At 41.0% G+C, this 13,932-nt stretch overlaps 1 long non-coding RNA gene across 16 annotated transcripts; it reads left to right on the top strand.

The window, feature by feature from the left end:
* Window positions 1-4,062: 4,062 nt before the first annotated feature.
* On the top strand, window positions 4,063-8,843 carry LOC123062785 (uncharacterized). 16 transcript variants are annotated; one of them, XR_006429887.1, is made up of 10 exons: window positions 4,066-4,502; window positions 4,639-4,695; window positions 5,660-5,823; window positions 5,956-6,045; window positions 6,185-6,330; window positions 6,488-7,025; window positions 7,774-7,846; window positions 7,970-7,999; window positions 8,496-8,579; window positions 8,704-8,843. It is a non-coding gene; the product is annotated as an uncharacterized lncRNA (long non-coding RNA). The 16 variants fall into 16 exon arrangements; XR_006429881.1 differs by having other exon boundaries at window positions 4,069-4,502; window positions 6,488-6,816; window positions 6,931-7,025; window positions 8,496-8,843; XR_006429888.1 differs by lacking the exon at window positions 7,970-7,999 and having other exon boundaries at window positions 4,063-4,502; window positions 6,488-6,667; window positions 6,774-7,025; window positions 8,496-8,843.
* The last annotated feature ends 5,089 nt before the right edge of the window (window positions 8,844-13,932 follow it).

Genomic DNA, 13,932 nt, shown 5'->3' with positions numbered 1-13,932 from the left:
TAGAGTGGTTGATGCTCATTCATCTTAATTTAATACAGAGTATATGCCAGGAGAGAAAGATATACTTGAAATCCGATGAGGTCAATGATGTGGTGATTTTACCAAAGATGTTGTTTTCAAGTAAGATTTTGTGTGAGATTATACCGATCGCATCAACACGCCACATTGTTGCTCCACGGAAAAGGCAGCGAGGTAATTTTTCTTTTTGCACCGATGTAATTTTCCTTTTCTTTTAGCCCACTCCCCCGTCTCTTCCATTCCTATTCTAATCACACATGGTGATCGCCGATTTCTACGGCGACTGGCTGGCTGCTGCTGGCTTGTACATGTGGAAGGCAGTTGTTCACGGCAGGCCAGTGAGCGGCGGCGGATGGGCGCGCGACCACATGGTGGTTGGAAGGTAGGCTTCGCGGCGTTCAGCCTCGGCCACCGTCGTACCATGATCTCGCCCCACCCGGAAAGTCGGATGAAGAGGTGGTGGACGGTGAGGACCAATCATTATAGCTGCTGCTCCATTACTTCCGCTCCTCGAAAAGCTCCCTAAGCCCGACCAACAATTGGACCTTCCTCTGAGGTTCACGCTACTCCTTGTCCAGACTAATCTCGGAGAGGGGAACAAGCCTCCGAGCACGTGCTCGTCAACTCCATGCCGTCCGCTCCAAGCGCCCCTGCTTCGTGTCTTCGAGGCAGGCGCCGAGATAGCCTTTGTAGCGAGCTGTGGTGTGTGGACTCTGCGGCCAGATGGGATTCAGAATCCTTTTCCGTGGTGAGATAACCCTGCCACCACTCATATGCCATTGCATATAAGTGAATCTGTTTTATAGAATTCAATCTTGCATGTTGGTTAGCTCCGTAATTTCTTTTATTCCATAGCAGACTGAGTTGCTCACAGCCTATTTGCTGGAACGCCAACGAGTCATTTTTCCATCTCCACAAATATTCTTGGGCTCTTCAAATTAATTGCTTTAATCCAACTACCATTTTTCAAGATTAGTTCGATTTATTTAATATTTATTTTTGTACCAGTGTTGATCAAGTAGGTTATTATTGTGAGGAATCAGCGGTTGGATGCACATGTATTTGTTTCTTGCCACTGGTTGCAAAAGCCTAAAAATGATATGTTTTATTCACCTCTTAACACTAATACGAGTATTTTGTTTATTTCCTACTCCCTTTTAGTGATTACTGATTAGTCACTCTTAAAGGTGAATGCACATGTATAATAGGTGTGTCATGGCTGCATTTTGCGGCCCTGACTACTGGAAAGTAATCTCCTTTGGATGATTTGTATTTTTTTCTGGAATTTATACTTAGATAGCACATCCAAGGAAGAAAGGAGATTGAGGTCGGCACCTCCTGAAGGCATGCATGCTCTTCACCGAGAGAGGGAAGGGCATCTTTTTCTTGGGTTGCAGTTTTCACCTTGTTGTTGGGTGAGGTGAGAGTAATGATTTCTATCCTCCCGCTTCAGTTTTTAGTCCTCTATAACTTCAGAAATTTCCTAATTTGTATGATCCATATGTATGTAAAAAATTATGATTAGGATCCCTCTATTTGATTAATTTCTAGAGTTACTGAACTATAATTTCTGTTTTGTGCTCATGAATTGCATACTTGGAGGTTTATTCAATTTAGAGATAGCAACACACACACACAAGTAGAGGGGTACGTGGCTGCAACGGATTTTATACTGCGGTAAGTGTGGTTCAGTCACCACACTTATGATCTATAAGAGAAGCTGCGATTTTGGCAATAGACACGCGAGAAAGTAGTGGTTGGTGTTGGTTTAATCAATTATCAAATGTTTTGTCAATAACAGAAAATTACCTTCCTCGTAAATTTATTGTCCTTCTGTTTCATGGTCCAGCTGATTCGTTGTTTGTCAGAGCTCTTGTGGATAATCAGACATGGGGTGCATGGCAAAATTAGGACAGACTGAAGGCAGCGGATTCCGCGTTGGCCGTGCACTTTGAGGAGAAGACATTGTCTTTGTATAAGTGCCCCTACAATCATCTCTTTACAGCAGAGATAAGGCCTTCAGGTAGGCTAGACCAAGTGTCATACACTTATGTATCTGTATTTGTGATGATCTTTTTAGCATTCTTAATTGATGACATTTCTGAAGGGAAATGTCCTCAGGATTTCAGAGTTATCTTTTGTACTGTTGTAATCTCAAATTTCACATTCGAACTTAACTTGTTATCAAATAATTTTGGAACAAAATTTTACTTTTACCTGCCCTCCACAGAATCAAAGGTTCAGGAGGACTTTTGTTCCTCTAATGCTTCTTCGATGACCATCTCACCGTTCTCCCTTGCAGATAGATATGGCCGCATAAATCGCACCGATGGATCCAGTCCTTCGCTAGGTCCAACGTGCCCCGCACTGGCCTCAAGCACGTGAGACACTGTTACCTTGTATTCTAACCGGTTACCACAATCAAATCCATTTTTGCCCTGTTAAATTAGTTAGCTCATTTTGTTGATACTCCCTCCTTCCATCTACATAGGGCCTAATGCGTTTTTCAAGGCTAACTTTGACCAAATGTTAGAGCAATAATATATGACATGCAACTTACACAAAACATACCGTCACATTCATATGTGAAAGGAGCTTTCAGTGATATAATTTTTACATTATACATCTCATGTATTATTAATCCTGTCAATAGTCAAAGGCGGTCTTGAAAAGCGCATTAGGCCCTATATAGATGGAAGGAGGGAGTAACTGAGTTGCATTGGTAATATATACTGAACTGTCTTTGGCATTCTGTTTTACAATATATTCTATTTGTCAGGATTTTTGCTACATTTTTGGTGTGTAGATTTTAGGGACATTAATGTAGTGCTAATGCCTTCCGTGCAGGTTATTCAGTCAGCGCATATTCTGTCTTTTGGCATGTGCATGCTTGCTCTTGTGCTCATGTTGTAATCGCGACCTGTAGTCAGTCCATGATCCTTGTGTGACCAGAAGTTGGGCATAACTGCATTGTTACTGAGAAGATGCGAATATTAACTTAGGGATCGAAGCTGAAGCTCTAGCCGATAGCAAAGATATGAAGTTTGTGCTCTGTCTTATGTTTGCAAGTATATTGATGTAACTTCACATCTTGCCCTCGTATTGGGCAGATGCTTCAGAATGGAGTCACTCCTATGTGTACTGCCTCTGTAATCACACAACATGAATTTTCCCTTTTTGTGATCTGAAATTCTGCCAAGAAACTTGTTGGATTAACTAAGATTTTGTCCTATTTACTACTAGCATTTATTCTTATCTCTCAACATATTCTTGCCCCTATCTAGGACAATCGGAAGAAGAGAGCTTCGACTGGGAAACAGCGTGTTGAAGCAATACCTCTTGTTGAACCACCCAAAACCAAAGAAGCCTCTTAGATTGCGAGAGGCCTGTTGTGTTTAGTAAGAGGCTTGGCGTAAAATATCCAAAATATCAAGAACACTATGTATTGGGCAGACCTAAAATACTAATATAAGTGTATCCAAATTTTCCTACGATTCCCTTCCATTATATTGGACGTAAACCACGTCTCTGACTTTGCAAGTCCAAGGCTCCAAGCTAGGCGTTATTTTTCATAAAGTTTCTATCGATATCTAATCCAAATATTTCTATTTGCGTAACCCTACCTGGCTACCTCCATCAGCCGGAGGCATTCCTGGAGTCAAGGCAAGCATGTTGACCAATTGACATAAATGTGCAATGTAAATTTACCTTGGCACTTTGTTTTTGAATGTGATGGCCGTTGTGTGATACGTCTCCTCCGCATCATAAATTTACATAGGATTATATTAATATTAAAAGGCCCATAGCAACGCACGAGCATTCCACTAGTCTCTACTCCTAAGGGAGCAGTTGGTAGTCTCGCTTCCAGTTTTTTTTAGTCTCACCTCTCACGGTTTATTTTGGTACCTCCTCCCACCTCTAACTAAGCCACCACAAACCGAAAAAACCTGCTCCTGAGTGCCGAACCCGCACCATTCCACGTGCGACCCTCAATAGACGTTCGAAGGAAAACCTGCGACAAAAAAACATACGACGGTTAACCAGTGATAGAAAAACCGTGCGGCCGCACGTACGAGCGACGAGTCAGCAGCAGATCGGTCTCCGCCGCCAACCAGACCTTCGCATGCCCGATCCAGCCCTACGCCCCCTCCGCGGCCGATCCATCCCTGTGCCGCGGCCGATCCATGCCCTATGCCGCCACCGATGCCTCCTCCTCCACCTTCATTCCCAAGCGAGGGCGCCCGCGGCCGCGGTCTTCTCCCCCAGCCACCATGGCTGCAGATCCACTCACGGCCGGTCGTCTAAGCTGCAAGCATGGATGGATGGATCTAGGAAGGTATCCTTCCTCCCTGGGTGGAGCGAGCTGCACATCCCATTCGGCCCTCTGTAGTCGGCCATCTCCGCCTCCTCCTCGCCGTCGCCGCCGCCGGGGATCGCGTCTTCACCAAGCACGAGCTCCGCCCCATCCGACCGACCGCAAAGGGGTGAGTTTTCTTCATCCCAAAGCCTCCTGATTTGCTTACTGCACTCTTGCCATTCCGATGGAGACTAACCTCCTCTGGCCGAGCCCCAACTCTGCATCTCTCTCCCAATTACCCTCACCCCGTCAGTTTGCTGCAGATTGTCCATTGTAAATTTTCAAGGAGATTCAAATGTTCCTCTTCTGGATGATTGAAGGTAATACTTGGTCCAATTTTGCCACAAAAAATAATGTTAGCTTGTCATAGTTACACGTATATGCTTATGAGAATTTTCATGTTTGTTAGACTAAAAAAACTGTATTTTCTCCTTTTAGCCAGTGGTTAATTTAGCAGAGCATTAGCATAGTATTGGTCTGATCAGCGAGATGATGATCACGAAATCCCGTTGATAATCAAATCAGCAAAGATAGTAGCAGTTTCCAGTGTAACTTGTTGTGTCCTCAAATCAGCAAAGATAGTAGCAGTTTCCAGTAGACCTTTTCTACTGCAATAGGAGCTTCAGGCAGGGCATTGATGATTTGACGGTGATATTGGTTAACATATTGATTTGTTAATATTTTTTAAGTATAAAAGCTAAATGTAATCTGCACAAGAGCCAAACCTGCAGAAGGTTAGAGTGCGTGTAGCTGTTTCAGAACCTAGGGAAAACTAGCTTAATTGGTCTCTTTAATATTTAGTGAGTCTGTCCATGCACTTTTAGCTCTACTCACCACTAAAGATATCTACAACTTTCATGTTGAACGCATAGTTTAATTCAAACAGTAACATGGTCTAAGTCCGCATACAAGGTTACTGTACATAGAATCACATAAAGATTAATTTTTGGACTGTGAAACTAAATTGGACTGCTACTTTTAAACCGTACATCAAAATAGTGCAAATAGATAGTCTGTAGAAAGCATGGGACGTATCTCTCCTTTTTTTTGCGATTGATCTCCACATTATGTTTGGAGTCCAAGTCAAAATTATGCAGTTTTTGATAGAGGATTTGGAAAGACCGAATCTGTATAGTAGGTGGATTACCCAAAACAGTTGACTTCATCCAACCCAACCTCACATCACTGTGTAAAGTTTGTAGCACTTATTTTATATGCAGAGCACTTGTGAACTAGGATTTTGACCAAAAGATTTCGAGTGTTTTATGTGAGCTTGCATTGCAGGGATACTTGAAGCTAGGGCAATCCAAGTAAGATAGCTTCATCCTCAGGCAACAGGTTTATGTTATCTTATCATGGAGTCATTTTTAAGTTTGTGCCCAACGCCTTCATCCTTAGAATGGCTGCCCAGATGGCAAGCCACCGTACTCAGGCGACTGCCGCGCTAGGTATTCTCGACCACTGCTGCAGTTTTTCATTGCTGTGCTTATTCCATTTGCACCAACCTTGCTATTTAGTAATATGAGCGTCTATGTTTCTTCTACTACAATGACATGATAAGATTACCTTATCCCTTTCAGCAGGGTGCTCCAACTTTTGATGCTGGCGAAGCTTTTGGAATGATGGCTACATAATTTGTTAGTCTCCGTTGGAAGCTTAATTAAACTGAGGTAAATATGCCAGATTCTTTTGTCAAATAATAACATGACTGTCTATTTTGTTCTCAGGACCAATATCTGTGCCTATCAATGAAATTTTGAGAGTAGTTTTTGTTGCCTCTATGTAACCCTGATAGCAGCTTCTCTGAAGGTTCAGATGTGTGGCAAAGGATTTCAATTTTCCTGTTTACACAAAGGAAACTTGAGGAAGGTTCAGATTTCTCATGCTCGGTGCTGTGCTCTCAAGGTTACATAGACAAAAATGCCTCCTATTTACACAACGGCAACCCGACGAAGGTTCAGATTTCTCATGACTGGTTCAATGGGTATTTCATGCCTGTGCCATCTTAATTATTAGGAAAATGTAGTTTGTTTTATAGCTGATGATGCTCGATGCTTTTTACCTCAGTTTAGTAAATGCTCTGTTTTAGCTCATAAACTACATGGCAAACAGGATGACGGGGCGGGTCGGGAGGCGGGGAAAGCCGTCCATGGCGATCCTGGTGGCGTTGCTAATGGCGTCAGTGGCACTGCCGCTCCTCATGGTGCCCGACATGCTCTCTATGCCAGGCTCCAACGGCGTGGATCGCGGCGCCGCCCTGTCGCTCCCACGCCCGTGCTTCAGCAGATCCGTGTTTGAGTCGTGCATACCTTTAGCCGCCTCCCCTCCAATGTCCACGACTCTGATATACCGTGTTTGTTAGTCTTGACTGGTGTTTGTTCTCCGTATTGTTGTGCAGGAGGCTGGAGAACAGCAGGGAGAAAAGGGAGTCGTGGATGGAGGTTCTGTACTTCTGTTGTATCAACATCTTCTCCATGAGTCTTTTGCCCCCACTCTGTTTTTGGTTTGGGCCGAAACGTCATCGTCTTGATTCTTTACGTGGTTCATTGGCTCAGACTTGTCCTACATGGCCGAGCAAGATCGAGGCTAGCCGCCGGTAATGTTCTTCTCCCGTGCAAGTTCCGCACTGCATTGAAGCATCCAACACATGGTGAGACATCTTTTTAGCTTTTAAAAAACGTGCACCATCCTTTCTCATCCAACATATTTTTCACCCCTGATTTGTGACCTCCTAATGAACATGAAGATTCATATGCTAGCTAGAACACAATATATATTTCAAAGCAATATTTTCTGATGTACTATCCGATGAAATTTTATTTTCAGAGACGTTCATTCATAATTTTGACGACCTCTTGATTCATGTCATTAGTAGTTATTTCAACAGAACAAATATGTTTTTCAGCACTTTTCAGATAGGAAATATCCCTACGGAATATTTTGGACAATATACAACATGTTGTGTGGGCTTGAAGAAAATATATAATATGATATGTCACATACTTTATTGTTAAGTTACAAGAATAGTTGTGGACGCCATCCAATTTTACATAGATTTCTATTTGTTGTGCACTAATATTTTTGTAGTGTGATGGGTGTTCGCTACGTGCTACATATATCTTACTCAATAGCAGTTAGTCAGCTTATATTCCAGTAATGAGAAATGGCACAATCATCTCGTGCCATTTCGTGGGAGCAGTAGAAGTGACGTCTATGCTATGGTCTGAAGTAGAATTGTAGAACACTAATTGTATGCTATGGTCTGAAGTAGAAGACATTAAGGCGGTTCAGCTATCATCCGAGCATTCAAATAGGCAATGTTCTGTCAGCTAGAACGCATCAAGTTTTTGGTTGATGTTCATACTTTTGCGTAATGTTCCTACTTTGGCTGCGCACAGATGTAGCTACGTTACAGGTGGGACATCAGCCAAGTATGTTTCGAGGTGAGACATCCATCAAGTTTGTTTGGAGGTGAGACATCCAGCAATTTTGTTTGAAGCCTCTGCAGACCTTCTCACAGATGTTTGTTCATATATAAAATTGACTATTCCAAATAGTACACTGATAATTTTGCCGAACGAATCTTATTTGAAGAAAATAAGGGCCTTAGAAGAAAATAAAAAAGTAAGTTCCCCTTGCACCATTGCACGTATTTAGTAGATTAAATATGTTTTTTCCTAAAAAAGATTTTTTATGAATATTTGTGTTTGCAAGCACTTGTTTGAAAGCCATTTACACTTACTTTTGGATGTACCTCCTGTTTTTGAAGTGAAGGCCATTTACACTTACTTTTGGGTGTACCTCCTGTTTTGAACCCATTAACTTAGATTCTGTTTTAATTTGTGGATATATATTCCTTCAACCAATTGTTCTTCGATATTCTGATGGTTATAAGAAAAATGTAAGTTCTTGTTTAGGATTTACATTGAGTAAAAGTCAACCTTGCTTAGCGTTTCAATTGAAGAATTTGTAACAAAATGCTCAACAGTAAGGAAAAGTGTGTTTCGTTTGTTGTGTGTATCTGATTTGATTAGCACCTGAAATCTTGTTGAACTGATAAGGTTGTACATTTTCCAAATTGTTTGTCGGAAGGGTAATTTCTTTTATTGCTCATGAACAGAAATTGTGCAGTCCAGCTCCTGCGTGCTGGTCACCGAGCTCCACTGTGTCCAGCTCATCCGACCATGTGCTCCACTGCATCTAGGTCAGCCGATCTTGTGGCAGAGCTACACTGACGCAAGAGCAAATAATTTTACAATTTCTTTGTTGTTCCTTTGTACTGGATAACTGTGCATTTTTAGAGGTGTGAAGATGTAATGCAATAACAGTAACTGGGCGTAGGCACATCCGTCTCGATAAGCATTATGGGAACGGACAAAGGCAAGGCATTCCAATGTAAGAAATGGATGAAGGCAAGGTATGTCATTCTAAAAAAAGGCAAGGCATACCAGGATGCTGCATTGCTTAATGTCCAGTTCTCTACGCTTTCCCTACAGCAACCTTTTTTAGATCTTATGAGTTGTGTTTTCCTAACAAAAAAATGTCCATATGGATTCACTGAAACAAGATTATATTATCAGCAATTTTGTTTGCATGTAATTAATTAGTGATAGCCTATGCCTCACACAACTATTTTTTCCAGTTCAGTTGTATCCTTCAATATGGGTGCAATGAAGTGTGGATAGACAAACACATTTCTTTTACTGTGATATCATTGACCTTGTTGATTTATATTTTCAAAACTGATAGGAATGAAATCCATATGAATCTTGTGATGCCAAAGCTCTAAGTGCTGATGATTTAAATTCCTATTAAAAAATCCTTAAATAGAAAGTGGACCTTATAGCGGAGAATAATGTGTAAGCTACAGGTGGAGTCCGTCTCAAGGGAAGTGAAACCGAAAACATAGACCACATTAGAGTCGAAGATAAGGTGAATGCAATCACAGATCCACATGAGAGTCAGATAAGATTGGTGAATGCAATCAGAACTGTCAAATGTGTGTTTTCCAACTTTTCATGCTGCATGATCTCTGCCCACTTTACTAGAAGAAGAGCCTTCCTACAGGGTGAAGGTGGATAAGGAGCCATTCAACTTAGAGGAAGTGTCTCAATAAATGTGTGTGTTACCAAGGTTGAATTGTCTACTCGCTCTCTTGGAGGTTATGTTCCTTCCCATCTATTAAGCTGTTAGTATCCTTATCACCGTGTCTGGCTCCATTGAAAAGCTCACACCACCATGCTTGAAGAACATAAATGGTGGTACATTATTCTGATATATTTTATGTGCCGCCATTGTGGTAGAGCCCGGCATGAAGGGTGGGTCCAGTATATAAGCAGGTGGTACTAGCACTAAGATAGGAAGGTCATTTCCGCCCTTGTCCTTTGTTGATGGCCTGCCAAGGCGGCGTCGATTACTGGTTCAATTTGAACACGAGTTAGTGGATTTTATTATAAAAGTGAGGTTTAAGAGTGGGTGATGGTTATTTGGGTTGATATGTTCAGTTATGGCTGTCTGAGCGGAAATAATTTCCATACCTTAGAAAATATGGCAAAGTGCATTTAATTAGAGATGGCATTGCAGCAAATTGCATGAGTGAGCGGTTCATATTTTTTCATTAAGTCATACATTTTTTTGGTTAGGATGAAAGGGTATATGCATTGGGGGGTTGTTTCAAGAGTTAATAATGGACACGGTGGTGTATCAGTTGCATGCCAACAGCTATATCATATTTTTGTTTCATCGTAATACACGACATTCATTTCTGTGTTACAACATGGCAATGGATCAGGAGACGTCGGATCCTCCTTCTTGGCTCGGGGGTGTCATGGGCGGCGCATGCCTCGCCCCCCTTGCTGGCGGTGGGATCGGCGTGAGCACGGGAAGGGAGGATTAGGGCAGAGAGTAGGGCGGTTGGTGGTGGACTCTTTATTAGCGGTCCGTGGGGAAGTACGGTGCGAAGGAGAGATGTGTCATTGCGATGGTGATGCGGGCGTCATCTGCCTTTAAAGGAGAGTGCTCCAGTGAGAAATGTCCTGCTACAACAAGAAATCAAGCAGGAAGGGAGGGTCCTGCAGGAAAAGGGAAGGGTGCGTCATGGGGTGGAATTTTTTGTTGGGACTTTGGACCGCCTGTTTAAGATAACATGACAGATAGTACGGACAACCATATGTCTCCCCCATGGGCTGGATTTGGGGGTGGATGGACTGTCCAGATGGTTGGATTTTGGATAGCCCTGTTAGGGGCTTGTTTGATGCTCAAACACGCCCGGATGTAAGAGAAATGAATTTCAACCTTGGAAACGGCCTTAATCGTTTATTTGATTTATTTATATGCACTATAGCTCGTATCATACATAAAGAAGCACTCGAAATAAAGCAAACACGGCTGAACTTAATCATTTGTTTGATTCATTTATACATATTGTAGCCCGTACCATACATACAGAAGCACTCGAAATAAAGCAAGCCGATTGGGATTCCGATATATCTGAACAACAACGTTTATATCTGTATGGTATTCCAATGAGCATAGGCGGGTAACAAATTCGGAATACAAACATTTATTTTTGTCATCACTATATATAATATAATATTAATTTTGGAAATTGCGGGGATGTGCCTCGCTATTTTGGTTTTCATTTTATGCTCTGGTGGAACAGTAAAGAACCGGTTAAGCTGCTTTGCGCGATGCGTATTGTCTGTTAAATGTTTGAAGACCTTGGATGTGAAGTACTCGTGCTAACTACATTTTTTTGCTTGTGTGGGATGAGTATGAATTGAGGAGCAGTTTTTATTATATTTTCTAAAACATGGTGCGAATGAAGCTAAAGAATCTTTTTCATTGGGCGAGAATTTCTTAAGCGCATCAAGTAGTAGATCTTAATAATTTGTAATGGATTTTTAATTGGATCATTGCTCTATACGTATACATCATCAATTTGCATTTTTGTTATCAATTATTGTAAGTGAAGTGGACTTCAATTATTTCTATATGTATACATCATCAATTTGCATTTTTGTTATCAATTATTGTAAGTGAAGTGGACTTCAATTATTTCTATATGCATCATCATCAATTTGCATTTTTATTATCAATTATTGTAAGTGAAGTGGACTTCAATTATTATGCAATTGTGTTCGTGCTATATTGTCTCTACATGTGAAATTTAATATGCATTAACTTTATATAACACCAGCAAAATATTTCAAAAGCCCGTAGCAACGCACGGGCAGTCTACTAGTATATATAGGATGACAGTTTGGGACACTTAGGTGCCCAGGCTCCTTGCCTTTCCACCATTTGATTGTATTTAGATGCGTGCTATTGTGATAGGTATATAAGGTAATCGGTCAATTCATTAGTAACTGCCAATTCTGAAGTAAATAGATTTGGAAACAATTATGACGTTTATCATTTAATGGATGTCATTAAGCACGCCATGCATGGTAACATATCTTTAGAAGGAAAAAATACTAAACATTAAGTATACGGATATTTATTTCATACATGTATGAATTCATTTATTTAGTACGTACCTGTTAGATTTTTATTCATATATACCCAGAATATTTGGTACGTACATATTAAATTTTTATCTATGTATATATCCAGAATATTTATTACGTACCAATTAGATTAGGTGTGTACGGATTCGTTTATTTGGTACACAGTCGTTAGATTTTTTTTTAGTATCTATATACCTAGAATATTTAGTATGTAACGCATTATATTTTTTGTGTATGTATACACTTAGAATATTTAGTATGTAACACATTATATTTTTTGTAAGAATACACCTAGAATGTTTAGAACCTTTCAATTAGATTTTTGTGTATGTATATATCCAAATTACGCAATATATTTTCTTGCGTGGTTATATGTACGTAGGGAAAATCATGCGTGTGTATCATGACCAGAATATTTAGCACGCACGCATTAGATTGTTTTTCTATGTATATATCCAGGTTATATAGTACATACCAACTAGATTAGGTATGTACGGATTCGTTTATTTCGTACACACTCATTATATTTTTTTAGTAGGTATATACCTAGAATATTTAGTATGTAAAGCATTATATTTTTTTGTATATATATACTCAGAATATTTAGTACGTATCCATTAGATTTTTGTGTATGTATATACCCAGAGTAAGCAATATATTTTCTTGCATGGGTATATGTATATACCCAGGCACCTAGGTGATGAGGACATCTCTTCTATTGTTACACCCGCCGCGACTCCTACATCAGTTATTCCACCTGGTCCTATTACTAGAGCGCGAGCGAGACAAATAAATGGCCAGGTATTATCGCTCCTTTGTACATATGATTTAGCTAACGAGAATATGATATTACACTCATGTTCTGATTTAATTGTACTCAGAAACCAAGGGATCAAACAATCAATTAAAGAGGAGCCTTTAAACCAAATGGAACAACACTCTTTGCGTGCATGCTCTCAACCGTCCTTGCATGCATGCACACACCGCACCATCCATCCCATCCATCGTGCATGCCATGGTACAGGAAGGAGACGCCACAAGACCCAAGCCAATTGATTTTTGTTGCATGGACCAAGAGACACCACGTTTTGGGCCATGGTGGGCCAACACGATTTGACTACTTCCTACGTGCAGCACTCGGTCGCCGTACGGACCGGTGTCCGATCAGCCTCGGGCGGCATCTGCTTTAATAAATAGCTAGGTTAAGTTAGGGTTTAGACTCGGGTTTTATTGTATTGTCTAGCCATCGCTACAATTCGCATCTACGAGACGTGTAGGACTACCGCCTTGTCAGATCCACAGTGGAACCCCAACTTTTCATCTAGTTTGTGTGCTCAGTTTATTATCCGCAATTTCAGATTGCAATTCACCTTTGTTCTTGCCGGTTCTTCGGTTGCTTGTAGGAACTTGAACCTCGTTGTTCAGGTTGATCGTGCCTACGGCAAGGTCAATAACCATCGGAGATTGGTTTAGCGATTGTCGAGGCGTATCGTCGGGTATGGCATAGCCGGATCGTCAAGGTCAAAATCCACCAAATCGATAATTATCCCCACTCTCATCGAAAGATCGGGCCGCCTTCACATCAAGTGGTATCAGTTTTCAGGTTGATCGGTGAGAGATTTACAGCTTTATTAGATTAGTTATTTTCTGTCCTATAAACCCACAAAAAAAGCCAAAAAAATAGATTAGTTCATCCTTTACACCTACCTTTTTCGCCTTTAGCAATTTTTGTATCTAGTATTTGTGTAGTTGAATTGTTGGTTGCATTCATCCTAGAATTAGTGCTGGTTTAGATTAGTCGGAGAGCAAATCATCTACTAGATCAATCTGTTTTTGTCCACCCACATAATCCTTGCCGCGACGCTACTTTCCAATCTGAAGAAAATTCCAAAAAAAAGGCAGGTGTTGATTACGATCGCTCTCCACATTACTGCACTCAGCGTTACGCGAACGACCAGACACACAGTTATCTCTGTCTGACGCTGTGCGTGCTTGCCATCTACCAGGTTTTGCGTTACGCGAGGCACCAGACATCTCACATGTTTTGTC

This window comes from Triticum aestivum, chromosome 3A, assembly GCF_018294505.1.
Source record: "Triticum aestivum cultivar Chinese Spring chromosome 3A, IWGSC CS RefSeq v2.1, whole genome shotgun sequence".
NCBI lineage: Eukaryota > Viridiplantae > Streptophyta > Magnoliopsida > Poales > Poaceae > Triticum > Triticum aestivum.
This window is presented reverse-complemented; position numbering and strand designations above follow the sequence as displayed.